The sequence below is a fragment of the Ambystoma mexicanum genome, chromosome 7q (genome assembly GCF_040938575.1).
Source record: "Ambystoma mexicanum isolate Mex_15411 chromosome 7q, UKY_AmexF1_1, whole genome shotgun sequence".
Lineage (NCBI taxonomy): Eukaryota > Metazoa > Chordata > Amphibia > Caudata > Ambystomatidae > Ambystoma > Ambystoma mexicanum.
The window spans coordinates 688,594,915-688,607,511 of NC_090941.1; the positions used below are offsets into that span (position 1 = coordinate 688,594,915).

Sequence of the window (12,597 nt, forward strand, 5' to 3'; positions counted from 1 at the left end):
ATTTCACACATAGAACAGCTTAATTTCTATTTATTTCACATATAATCAAATAATCACTGTACATTTTCCATCATACATATTTCCAATATAGAGGTTCTCTAGTGCTGAGACTTTTCAAATGCTAGTGGCAAAACGTTTGCTCAGACTGATTGGTTATTAATATTTGGCTTTTCAGCTCTAAAATCAATTTGTAATTTTAAGTACAGTATAGGTCATGTAGGATTTAATGCAACATTCGTAGCTGAAAGGCTTTTACATATAAATTGGTGCTTCAGAGTTGCAGTTTTGAAGCTTGAATGTGTTCTCTGGTACGTAACTAAGAAGTAATCATTAGTTTTAAGCTTCGGCAGGTAGGCGGATCCTACTACCAACATGGCGGAATGTTCCTGTGGGAAAATCAGCTATAGTTTTCTAGCGCTGACATTATTTAAATGCCAGTGGTAGACATGTTCGCTTAGACTGATTGTTACGGCTGAAAATCTCTGAAAATATGCAAGTAGCGCTATGATTGTCTGGGACTTCGCAAATGTGGTCACAGTTTTTAGGACACAATATTTACTGGCATGTTATTTGTTATTTTCCCTTGTTATTACATCGACCGTGCTGACGATGCATGCATGGAACATAGAGTTACCTTACACACTCACAGTTCGAAAACTACAGTTGATTCAGGTAACATTATCTTTGTAAAGTGGGGTTTCTGCTTTGCCAAAGTAGTGGACATAAGAGTTGCATATTTTGAATCACTGAATACAACACCCCCACTTCCATGCTTACTTGTAGAATTGTTGAAGCACTTTGGGTAGTTATTGGCAACATTAGGTAAGTGTATTATTGCTTGTGATGAGAGGTTGGGGTATCTAGCCTTTCAGAGAGTAATTGTTACCGACTAGGAATAAATCTACCTCCCGTTAGGTTGCCTCATTACGAAGAGGGCAGTTTATGAACATTTCAGGTAGGATGTAACCGCATACTACTGCATACGATAAGATAGCTCCAATTGCATTGTGCATAATGGTAGTTATTAAGCCAAGGTTGATATTCCACCCATATATGCACTCAAATACGTGATGTATACAAACTCAGAATTCATAGCTGGTTTGTTGGTTGTGGGCATGTGTGGGTGACCCATGTACACAATGGAATGTCGCTATAGGTCAAGTGATGAATTATATGAATTGTAATTATGTTTACCTCATGCTTGTCATCTCAGACTTAACAACAAAGATGTGTTGCTCTCTTTTTGCTTTATTCTTTCTCTCCACTTATTTCCAAACGGGATGATATTGTGGATGATATCTTGTATCCTTTACAAATTGCATTTGTATAACTCTGTATGCCGTATGGGCTGACTTTACTTTGTTCAATTGTGTTTTGGTTCTCAATTTATTATCAATTGTATTTCTTCATGCCACTGTGGGCAAAAACCTTACCGCACCCCTTTGCTTTTGGATTACCCTACTGCCATTTATCAATGATTTGATCATTATTTATTTTCTTGCAATTTTGTATGTAACATGATTTTATGAATTGTAGCCAGGAAGAAGACAGTTTGCTTGAAACACGTGTCGGCTATTCTTATTTAGATATTATGTTAATATTAAATACATTGCCTTTTGCGCAGAGTGTGTAACTTTGTCAATATAAATAGAGTCCATATGCTTCCTTAAAAAATGGAAATAGAAACATATCCAATTCATACACCACGTTCATAAAATATTTCCATTAAATAATGGCTAGAATTAACACCATAATACCTAATAAGATCATCCCCACCCATAAAACGTTTCCAGAGCTCCTGTTTAGAAAATCTAAAACTATCATTCCTGTATTTAATGAAATATCTGTCCTTAATGACATTCAAACTATCAACAAAAAAACGCCTCCGATTCAATAACGCTTTCCCCACATAATCTACAGAACCGCTGCACACAGATGATGCCAATGCGTGCACCAATGATTTCAAATGTCACCATTTAGTTGAATTTAATTAACATGTTTTTTTACGAGGATAAGAACTTTGCGGTCATCTTTGACTCCACCCTCTCCTTCTCTACTCACATCTCAGACGTCTCAACTGCACCTCCTCAGAGGTATTCTTCCTTTCCTCACTTTCCTCCATAAGTTCGCTGTCTCCAGAGCTCTGATCCTCTCTAGGCGGGACTAATGCAACAGCCTCTTTCTAAATCTTCCTGCCTCTACTCTCCGACCTCATCTTATCCAGAACAGGACTGCGAGACTTGTCCTTGGCCTCAAGCCCAGGGATCGTATCTCTCCAGCTCTTAAATCTCTTCATTGGCTCCAAGTGGTGGCAAGGTTCAAGTTCAAGACCCTCTGCATCGTCCACAAGCCATTCTGGGGCCTGGCACTGCACTAACTCCAACTCCCTCTTCCTAAACATCTGCCCTCTCGAGCTCTCTGCTAATCCACTTCCAACTCTGAGGGTCAGTCGCTTTTCCACGAAGAGAGTTGGGAGCAGATCTATATCCTCGGCTGGGGCCTCCCTCTGGTAAAGCCTCCCTGCCCCTCTCAAACTTGAGCAGAACCATCTCCGGTTCCAGAAGCAACTCAAGACCGTCCTCTTCACTTCCGCTTTCTCTTTCCTCTCCCCTGCTGATTCCCAACTGCTCCACGCACTGGTCACCTGGCTATCCTCTGAACTTGGGCCAAGGCTCCTGCATGTCCAGTTGTACCTTGCCTTCTGGCTCCCCTAGCACTTGTGGTCTATATCTGCAACCCCACAGTCCCTTTTCAGTGCACTTATGAGCCACCCGTCGGCTGCACTTCTTGAGTTACCTGCACTTCTCCTTCGACCCCCACCCACCTCAGCACTTCTCTCTTTCCACTTCCCTGCACTCTGAATGACACAGGGCCTAATAAGATCGCTTTTTTGTCAACCCTATGTTTCCCCCTGCAGATGGCGACGTGAAAGGACGCTTCTCAAGGGAGCTCCATAAGATCCGAAACTGATCCTGAACGAAAGTCAGAGTTATTGGCGTATGAGCAGACCCAGGGCGCATCAGATGGTGTATGAAGGCAGTGGGTACACGAGTGCCCAAACAGCCCGTGGAATGGCATTTTAATGAAACTGGAGCTTAAAGAAGGAGGCGATCGATCTGCGAACAGGACATTGCCCAAGATGGCCGCTACTGGACAAAGGGCCATAAAAAGTCTGCAAGGCCGAGGAAGATACAGTCGGCCGACACGGCGCATGCCGTGTCGACTATAGTGGCCCAGATGGTGCAAGGTGTCCTGCCTTGAAGCGGTCGTGGAACTGGTCCAGGGGGGGCCCCTGCGGAGACAGTGTGCAGGCAGAGACCAGGGACACGGACGGCAGGGTCGTTGTGCTGCGGCTCGTAGCACGATCGCCTGGAGCTGGTGGAGGCGACGCTCAACCTGGTGCCCTGAGGTGGGATAGAGGCTCCTGCAGTTCCCGGGCCTGAGAGCGGAGGGGAGCAAGTACAGTGCGGACGGTGCCGCGTCGCTGCGGCGGGGGTGGCTACATTGAGACCCGGGCAGAGCTGAGGGGTGCGGAGCCCGGATTGCAGACGCCTGGGACTTGCAGCGCTGCAGCGCCGGTGGATCAGAGGTGCTCGGCGGAGCCATGGTGCGGCTTCGCCAGAAGAACCCTGGGACGCCCCTGGCTGATGGCGCAGAGGAAAGCGCGGGCCCCCGGGGTGAGGATTTCAAGGGGTGCGAGACTGACACAGGAATGCAGTCGATACGGTGACACCGGATTGATCGCTCATGGAAATAAGACCCAAGGCGGCGTCAAGGCCTAACAGGGGACAACCACGGCGGGGCTGGTGATCGACAGACTCCGGGGGGTGCCCCAGTAGGCCATGTGGAGTCGTGATGGACTAAAAGAAAATATTGAGCTACCCATGGGGTCTCGGGCAGACGCATGCAGGGCATCGTAAACTGCGCACATCCGAGCACCCTGGCAGCGCATACTTCATTGAGAGGTGATACATCTGGACTGTAGCGAAGGCTGGCATAAGATCCTCTCATACAGCAGGGTAGCCACAGCAGCTCAATAGCTGTGGCTGGCAACGAGGGAGCTCGGATAGTGCACCCTAGCTGGTAGTAGAGTTGGGCAGCACCCAAGCCGGAACACTAATTGGGACCACACTGAGCTCAGGATTGCCCCAAGGAGAGCGAATAAGGTCTGAGCCGGGTGGGATATCGCTGCGAGCTACAGGAGCGTGATCATATGGGCGGCTAACTTCGGTGCATTTGCTGGCTCTTAGACTTGGTACCGGATGACCTATATGGCCATGTGGCGTTATACATCCTGGCATTAGAGCCGCTAGCAATATGCCTGTGACAATACGGGGAGGTTGGGATTCGCACGACGGGGGGCACGCACCTGATATCTTTATATGCAGATGATATGCTTCTCTACCTGCGCTACCCGGAAGAAAACCTGCAATATGTGCTGGAGGTGATGGATTGTTATGCCACCCTCTCTGGCATATCGGTGAATCCTGGGAAATCTAGCTTGTTCCCCTTGGGAGGGTATAGGGGCACCCCATCGGCGGGGCTGCCCATCCTGCGGATACCCTGGCAGACCGTGACATTCAAGTATCTGGGTGTGAATATTTATCATAAGACAGATGGAGCATAAACATAACACAGAGAGGGCGATTGAGGGTATTAGGAATAGCATGGAGTTCTGGTCTAGGTTGCCCCTGGCTATGATGGGGAGAGCAGCTCTGCTCAAAATGGTCGTACTGCCCAGACTCTTGCACTTTTTTGTGAATGTCCCATACTTGATCCCCAGACGCTTCTTTGAGAGACTCCATGGCATGTCCAGGGGCTTCATATGGGGCAACCCCAGGAATAGGGTGGCCCTGTGGAAGCTACAGAACACTTATGAAAAGGGGGCATAAACCTGCCAAACTTTGAACTGTATTACTTGGCGGGGCAGCTGTTGTATGTGGCCAGGTGGCTGTCTGCGGAGGACTCGGCGGAAGCTAGGCTTTTGCAGGGTGACTCAGTCCCATACTTTCTAAGAGAGACGGTGTGGATGCATAAAACTAAGATGGCGGGGAGGGGGAGACTATTGGAGTTGGGCTGGGAAGTTTGGCGCAGAGCATGGAAAACAGTGGGCGACCCGGACCCGCTCTCTCTGCAGGTTCCGCTGGTGGCTCTATGAGGGGATGACCCCCAATTGTTTGAAGCAGTTCGCCGATACTGGGAACCGGTGGGTCTAGCCACCGTTGGAGATTTATTGCAGGAAGGGGAGGTGTTGGAATTTCAGAGGTTACAGGAGGAGACAGGGGTGCACAGCGGCCAATATATTACGTGCATCAGGCTCTTGAAACGGGTAAGGGGGAGGTGGCCTGAGACGGTGCTGGCGGAAGAACCTGATGCCACCCTGGAAATGATGTATGATGTCTCAGAGGGTGGACATGAAATATCTAGGATATATGAGCTTTTAAGGGCGAAGGCAGAGAGGGAGCTACTCCAGCTGAGGCATGATTGGGAGGAGGAGATCAGAGAATCCATGACAGATGGACAATGGGACAGAGCTCAGAGGTACCACAAAAAGGTGTCCAAGAATGCGAGACTCCAGCAGATCCAGCTGTATATCACCCATAGAGCCTATCTGACCCCTGGAAGAATTGCCAGGTTTGGAGGCTCAGCTATACAGAAATGCCCTAGGTATGGAGAGGAGGAGGCAGGGTTGCTGCACATGTTCTGGGCTTGCCCAGAGGTGCACAGATTTTGGGAAGAAATAAAGACGAAAATGGCCGGCGGGGGTGTGATGCTGGATGTGGGGTCTGCTGGGGCATGCATGCTTGGGAATTTCCCCAGGCCACGTAACTTTAAGCATATTAACAAAATGAAGGACCTGGCATATGTCCTGGCCAAGCGCAGGATTGCAATGTGTTGGAAGGCGGCCCATAGGCCTAGAGTGGAGACATGGTGGGCGGACCTCTTGAGATGGGCAGAAGCGGAAACTGTGGTTTGGTTTGAAGCTGCCAGCAGGGGGGGAGAAGAGGAAGTGGGTCCCCTGATGGCCTGGAGGCAACTTGTGACCTCAATGGCTACCCCTCACCAGGTTAGTCATGAAACAGAAGACTCAGATGAATCAACAAGCTCTGCGATTCCCGAAATTACTCATGTAGATGGCACTGATGATACGGCTCGAGTTTGTGGGGAGGGAGGGGGAGGACCGGAAATGTATAATGTGTTGGTTTGACATTGATTACGAACGTCCTAAAGTTGTAATGTTTGGTGTGTTGTTTAAAATAATAAAAACTGTTTAAAAAAAAAAACCTATGTTTCCCCCTCCTTGTCTTGTCACACCTAGAAACACTTGTGTACAGGCACGTTATACATTCCATATCATAACATATATATCCTAAGTATGGCAGCGTGTGGATAAGCCCTGAGGTATTTAGGTTTGATCGTCCTTTCGTCAAAGTAGCCCATGACTTAATTACTATTTTTCTATGTAGCCAGATCAACAGACAGCTGTTCTTTATTATTGGCTTTCAGCACTTTCTTCACCCTATATTTATACTTGGAGAATCAATCCCACCCAGTCACTAAAGGTCTTATAGACCATATGAATGAGAGCAAACGGTTTCATTTCATTTATTTTCCTAGTTAGCAATAATAGTTTTATTGAGACCGCAGTGCCAATTTTCCACAGACCACACTAAAGCATTATGTACGATGCAAATGGACCCAACCCTTCAGAGGTTTTTTCCAAGCTTACCAACCTTTGCATCCAGGAACAGCCAGGCATTAAGGAACACTTGTGCTAGCAGAGATTGAATCACCAAAAAGATCTGGTACTCAACATACAGGTACTCAACCTTGCTACAACTGCCAGCAGTGTGGAAATATAATCAAGGGTCATAAGATCACACATCCACATTCAGGCAAGAAGATAGATCTTAAACACTCATGTACATGCAACTCAGCAAATGTAGTGTATGCATTAAAATGACCATATGGTTAAAATGCCTGTGTGGTAATTTCTATGTTAGAGGAACAACACAAAAAGCTAAAGTCCGCTGGACAGAGCACGAGTCAAACATCAGATTAAAAATTCTCGCTCAAAAATACGACATTCCAGCATTTATGTGATTTTAGTCACAATACAACTCTAAATGAGTGATAACAGTTGTATCATAATATGAAAACATATATTTGTCTTTATAGCTTTTCTTAATACGACAGATCAGTACAAGAGTGAGGATGTCGCATTGGAACATACTGAACAATGAAGAAATCATGTAATTCTAAGATGGCCTCTGGTTTAGTGGCTGACTTCCATTAGTTACATACATCTAAAACACGAGACACGTTAGGTTTTAAATAGACGGGCGCAGGGCACGTGACGAGTAATGCCAGTCTGCTGCCAGTGGAGATGATATCTCACATTAGTGAGTACTTGGACCAGGAGGGGGATTTCATTAGCCAAATAGAATTAAGTTCAATAGTGTGCTTTGACTGTTTCCAATATTGTTGTATAGGTGGTTGTATCGTTAAGGACAATTTGAACACCTGAAGTGCCCAATGTGATCTGACTCAATGGAATTGGGTGAGCATCTGAACGTTTTGTTTATTAAATGTAAGTATTGCCAAGATGCAAGTGATAAAAAAAAAGTATTGACAGCACTATTCCTTTTGTCTTAGGCTTATTCAAAGAGTGACACTAAGCGGTTGGAGGCCAGTGACATGATTTAATACATTATTGACAAGTGTAGCGGCATGACAACACTAGTTTAACACAGTTATCTTTATAGGTATATTGAAGCAAGTCTATTCTAGTCTACCTAAGAAATAAGTAGACAGCTGAATAGCCTTGGGAGAAGGGTAATGAGATTTATCCGAAAAGCATCGGCAGAATGGAGAGTCAATTGTTTAATGTTATATTAGACTCAACAAATCAAGCTGTTCTATGTGTGAAATCTTTTGATTTGTATCATCAATGTGAATCCAGAAACGTTTTGATTACTGTGATTTTGGAATTTATAGAAGTGTACCCAGGACCTACAATACATATTTGTTAAGAATTGAAATAAAAAGTTAATGAAATTGTTCAAAGTCAGTAACTTTGATTGAACATAACATATCTTGAATGACATAGTCCCAGAGGAGTGCATTTGGTTACCTGTTGGCAACAAAAGGCTGTTTGCTAGAGTTTGTATGGTGTTCCCCCGTGATGGGGAACTATTCCCAATTGCAGCTGAAGCATTCATAAATTCGACAAATCACATTGTGTTCATTCAAATTTAAATTCATGGACGTTTGTTAGTGCACCTCATTCTCTTCATTGTCTTCCATGACTCTATCCAATATATTACAATTAAAATGTATAGAATTATCATAGGACCTAAGAAATGTCATGAATACTAGTCAGACTTTCAAATACCATTAACAAATGTCATGTATATTCAATTACTTTCAGGCCATATAGTCGACAACATCCTTCAGAATGTGTGATCCCCATCCTCGCGCCCATCATATCCAAAGATGCTGCCCTATTGAATTTAGTATACAGCTACTTCCTGATAGTATAGCTAGTAAGGTAGGCAATAATATACCCTGGTTCAGATCTTCTGTTCATATAATACTCCAGGTAATCCTCACTGTTAACCTTAGTGCCCAGTTGAACTAACATGTTTTCCGAATCATAACACAATAAGGTCCTCTAATACTTGATTGTATCAGATATCTGCCCCTAAAATGGGAGCTAACCACAGTTCCCCTTTTTGTTTTGCAGGGTTTATTCATCAGTTTACATGTTAAGCTTCCAAGCTCTTTGATTCCACTTGAGCCCACCGCTAGCCTGGAACAGGAACTGTCAGATGAAGGAGCACCTTTTTCCATTCCCAAGGCACGATATTTGGAACCCAGAGCTAGAAATAGCGCAGCCAGTGCCATCAGATAGCATCCCTGGGTTTTTTAACCCCATGGGGTGTACTGCACATGCCTCAGTGGCGGCAATGCAACAAAGCTTCACATCGGCCCAACACATGCGCAGCACAGTGAATGGTGTCAGACAGCGAGCCACCATGAAGCCCACTGCAACTCAAGTTACATTACAGAATGAGTGAGAGACACATTTCTTGGGTTGCAGTGCGTCGAGAGTTTGGCCCAAAACACTGGGATCTGATAATTTCCACGTTCACAACGAGCAAACTACATGAGTTATACATTTCAAACAGGATAATCGCTGGCCGAGTCACCACTCTTAACATGGTAATATCGAACCTAACCACATCTCTCGGCTTTTTCCACAGATTAAATTGCTCTGTCAGATCTCATCTTAGAAACGTTAACCCAACTGCAATATTAAGGACTCGGCTAAATGCAGGACCTGCTGGTAAGCCTTCCACACGGCATTAAAATAACTTCTCAAATGTGTGGACAAGAGCCAAAGGTTTATGTGAGACCACAGGAATCAAAACTGCTCCAAGCACTGACTGGAAAAACTAAGGGAAGCTAGCAAAGAAAAGGGACTGCTCAGATTTGTTAAGCAGTTCCGCAGAAAAAGACGACGTGTGCTCCACGTTTGCAAATATAGTAACACGGTCTCTTAACAGTGAACACATTTCAAAAATCCACATGCCTGCAAATTCGCATTTTGTCATAGAGTAGCTAGCATGATGGGGCGCCAACAGTGACCATGCATATGCCTACTTGTGCAGTGTCGTTTTTACAAATTCCACAACGATGTGCAGCAGATAACACATATGGAAATTAAATATCCAATGACGAGCAGTGTAAACCTTGCACATGACCAATTTTTTAAAAGTGAAACATTCTCAGTAGTTTCTAATAAGAAAAACCCTATCCACTCTATAGAGTTCCTGCACCACTTGATTGATTGATATTTTATTTCTATCGCGCTCGTACACAAGTGTTTCAGGGCACGACAAGGCAAGGGAGGGGAACAGGGGAGAACAAAAGAGCGATCTTACTAGGCCCAGTGACATTGAGAACGCACAAGTGCATGGGAGAGGGGGAGGGGGAGGGGAAAAGTGCATGGAAGGGGGGAGAAGTGGAAAGTGCGAAGCAGAGAAGAAAACAAATAAATAACAATAAATAAATAATAAAGGCAACAAACAGTGGTAATGCAGCCAGCAATTTACAAGTGCTAGGTTTAAGGCAGAAGACAGGTTAGGTCTGATAAGTGCAGATACAGACCCCAATGTAAGGGGTGGCGCAGAGGCAGTGCGGGAGGGTGGCAGGATGAGCAGGTACCTGGGCCCGAAGGACAGAGGGTGGCCAGGTGCACGGTGCCAAGAGAACAGATCAGCAAGGGAGAGTGGGAGCAAAGGCAGAAGAAAAGAGGAAGGTCTTGAGGTGCTTCCAGAACCGGAGATGGTTCTCCTCAAGTTAGTAATCGTGAACTATAAGGTGAGGCCTATACAAATCCTCACATTCATCCATGCCTCTTTATTGATGATGGCACCAATACTAGATGCAGCCTCTTTGCTTTCTCTTATATTGGATTGCTTCTTTGGCTGCGCTAACTAAATGCTGCATAGAAAAAGTATGCATAATTCCAGATAAATAGCAGAGTGTAAAAAGTATTTCCACTTGGGGCCTCAAGGCACTCAACACAATGCATGCAAGAAACCATACTAAGTGTGGCCAATATTATCATTTACACACTTGGTCACCCAAGCTTGGTCTTCTGATATGCACTCTACCTTGGTCTGGCATGGCACACGATTGGCCAGTTATATTTTTAATTTGTTTTTTCTAATTTGCTTTCACTTTATAGAAATGTTCCAACCATCACACTCCCACAAAGGTATTGAATGCATTAATCCATGTAAACAATATCAAAGAGCAATACCCCAAAACAGGGGGTTTCCAACCTGCATCTCTCCAGATGATTTGAACTGACTTCCATGATCCCTTACCATTGACTGGGCTCTGAATGCACTGTGCATGCCCTGGCAACCAGGAAGCTCTCCCTGCATCTAAGTTCCTGTGTCATGCTGTGAGAGGGACGGATGGCCTTAATAGCAGACAGGCGGATAAGCAGAATCCGGACTTCGGCGCAAGGTAAGAAAATAAATGTAAGAATGTATGTGTGTTTGTGCAGGTTTGTGGGCATGAAATGTAAAGCACGAATGACAATTGTTCTTACGTGGCTCGACTGCCTTACATTTGCACAGCCAGTCTGGATTTATTGTCTTACTGTGGCATTGCATTTTTTAACTGGGCGTCAAGAGTAAAGCAAACATGGCAAGTGTTATTAGTGTCATATTTTGGCAGGGCAGGCATGGATATTTCTTATACTATGACTAGCAGTTGTACCTGTGCTTTGCATTGTAATTTCAAAAAATTATAATTAAGCAACAGTATATTTATATTTTATACTTTTTACATTGTCTACACCATGGAACCTACCCACATGCCAAATTTCAGTTTTGTAGCATGTTGGGAAGTATGCTAAACATTTCAAACAGGTACACACCTATATCCAAGTATTGCAGACAAAAAAAAGACACTTAAAAAAAGCTAAATTAAAAACATTTATATTTTATACTTTTTACATTGTCAGTGCCATGTAACCTACCCACAGGCCAAATTCCAGGTTTGCAGCATGTTGGGAAGTATCCTGAACATTTCAAAGGGACACAGACACATATCCAAACATTGCAGACTGCTTAAAAATATAGCTGACTTTGTCAAATTGTGAAAGGTGCTCTGGCCCCAAACGGCCCTAGTTGATGCTTCAATCAACACTTCCAAGGCATGCTCGCTGGATGCTGCCCTCCATTTACCGGAGGAGGCCTCCTCATTCGTGTGAACACATTTCAACAGAAGTGTTTCTTTTCCAAATGCAAATGATGTGGAAAAGAACAACAAAGTTTCAAAGTAATGCATTGTCTCTCACTTCCCCGCCGCTCTGGTTATATGTCTTTCACAACCAGTAAATATGCAATCAAAATATTTGGGGAGTTGTTGCTGTGGGCTCACGTGCAGTTTAAACAAATCTGAGCATGCACGCTCAACTGCAGTGTCAGCAGCATTTTTGGTAAATAACCGCAGTTGAACTCTACTTTACCAGAAATGCTGCCAAGACTTTTCAACATTAAGAAAACATGCGGAAACGAACACTGCCAAAAATGAACAGTTCGTTGCCAGCAATATGAAACACTTTCTCCCTCAAAACCAAGCCTCGAGTGTCTTCCTGTCCTGCATGGAGCGGCGGCTCTCAAAGATTTAGCAAATGGTTAAGGAGAAGTAAGCAGTTACTTTTCTATAGTCATTTTACTGGTTGCAGTAAGCCATGTAAAGCAGCAATCTCCCGTTCGGCCAAGGTGAAAGTCCTGGTAAGCAACAGGCACTGGGAAGATTCACCAACCGATCAATATAGAAAATAAAGACTGCTTCGTAGGTGTTAAGACTCAAGGTTGCCTCTCCCAGATAAAAAATAAATAAAAAGAAATGGCGCAACCCAGACAAGGGCCTCAGGTGGCTGGAACAGCGGGCAGAGCATGTATATTCTCGCCCGCTGTTCCAGCCATCGTATTGGCCAATAGCCTTCGGTATGCATGTACTGTATGACTAACATTATCAAATCACTTCTGAGCTTTTTCACGAAGTGGG

General features: G+C 44.7%; 1 protein-coding gene across 1 annotated transcript in view; it reads right to left on the reverse strand.

The window, feature by feature from the left end:
- Positions 1-12,597, reverse strand: part of TNFRSF19 (TNF receptor superfamily member 19) — a 264,598-nt gene that overhangs the window by 57,357 nt on the left and 194,644 nt on the right. The window lies entirely within an intron of this gene.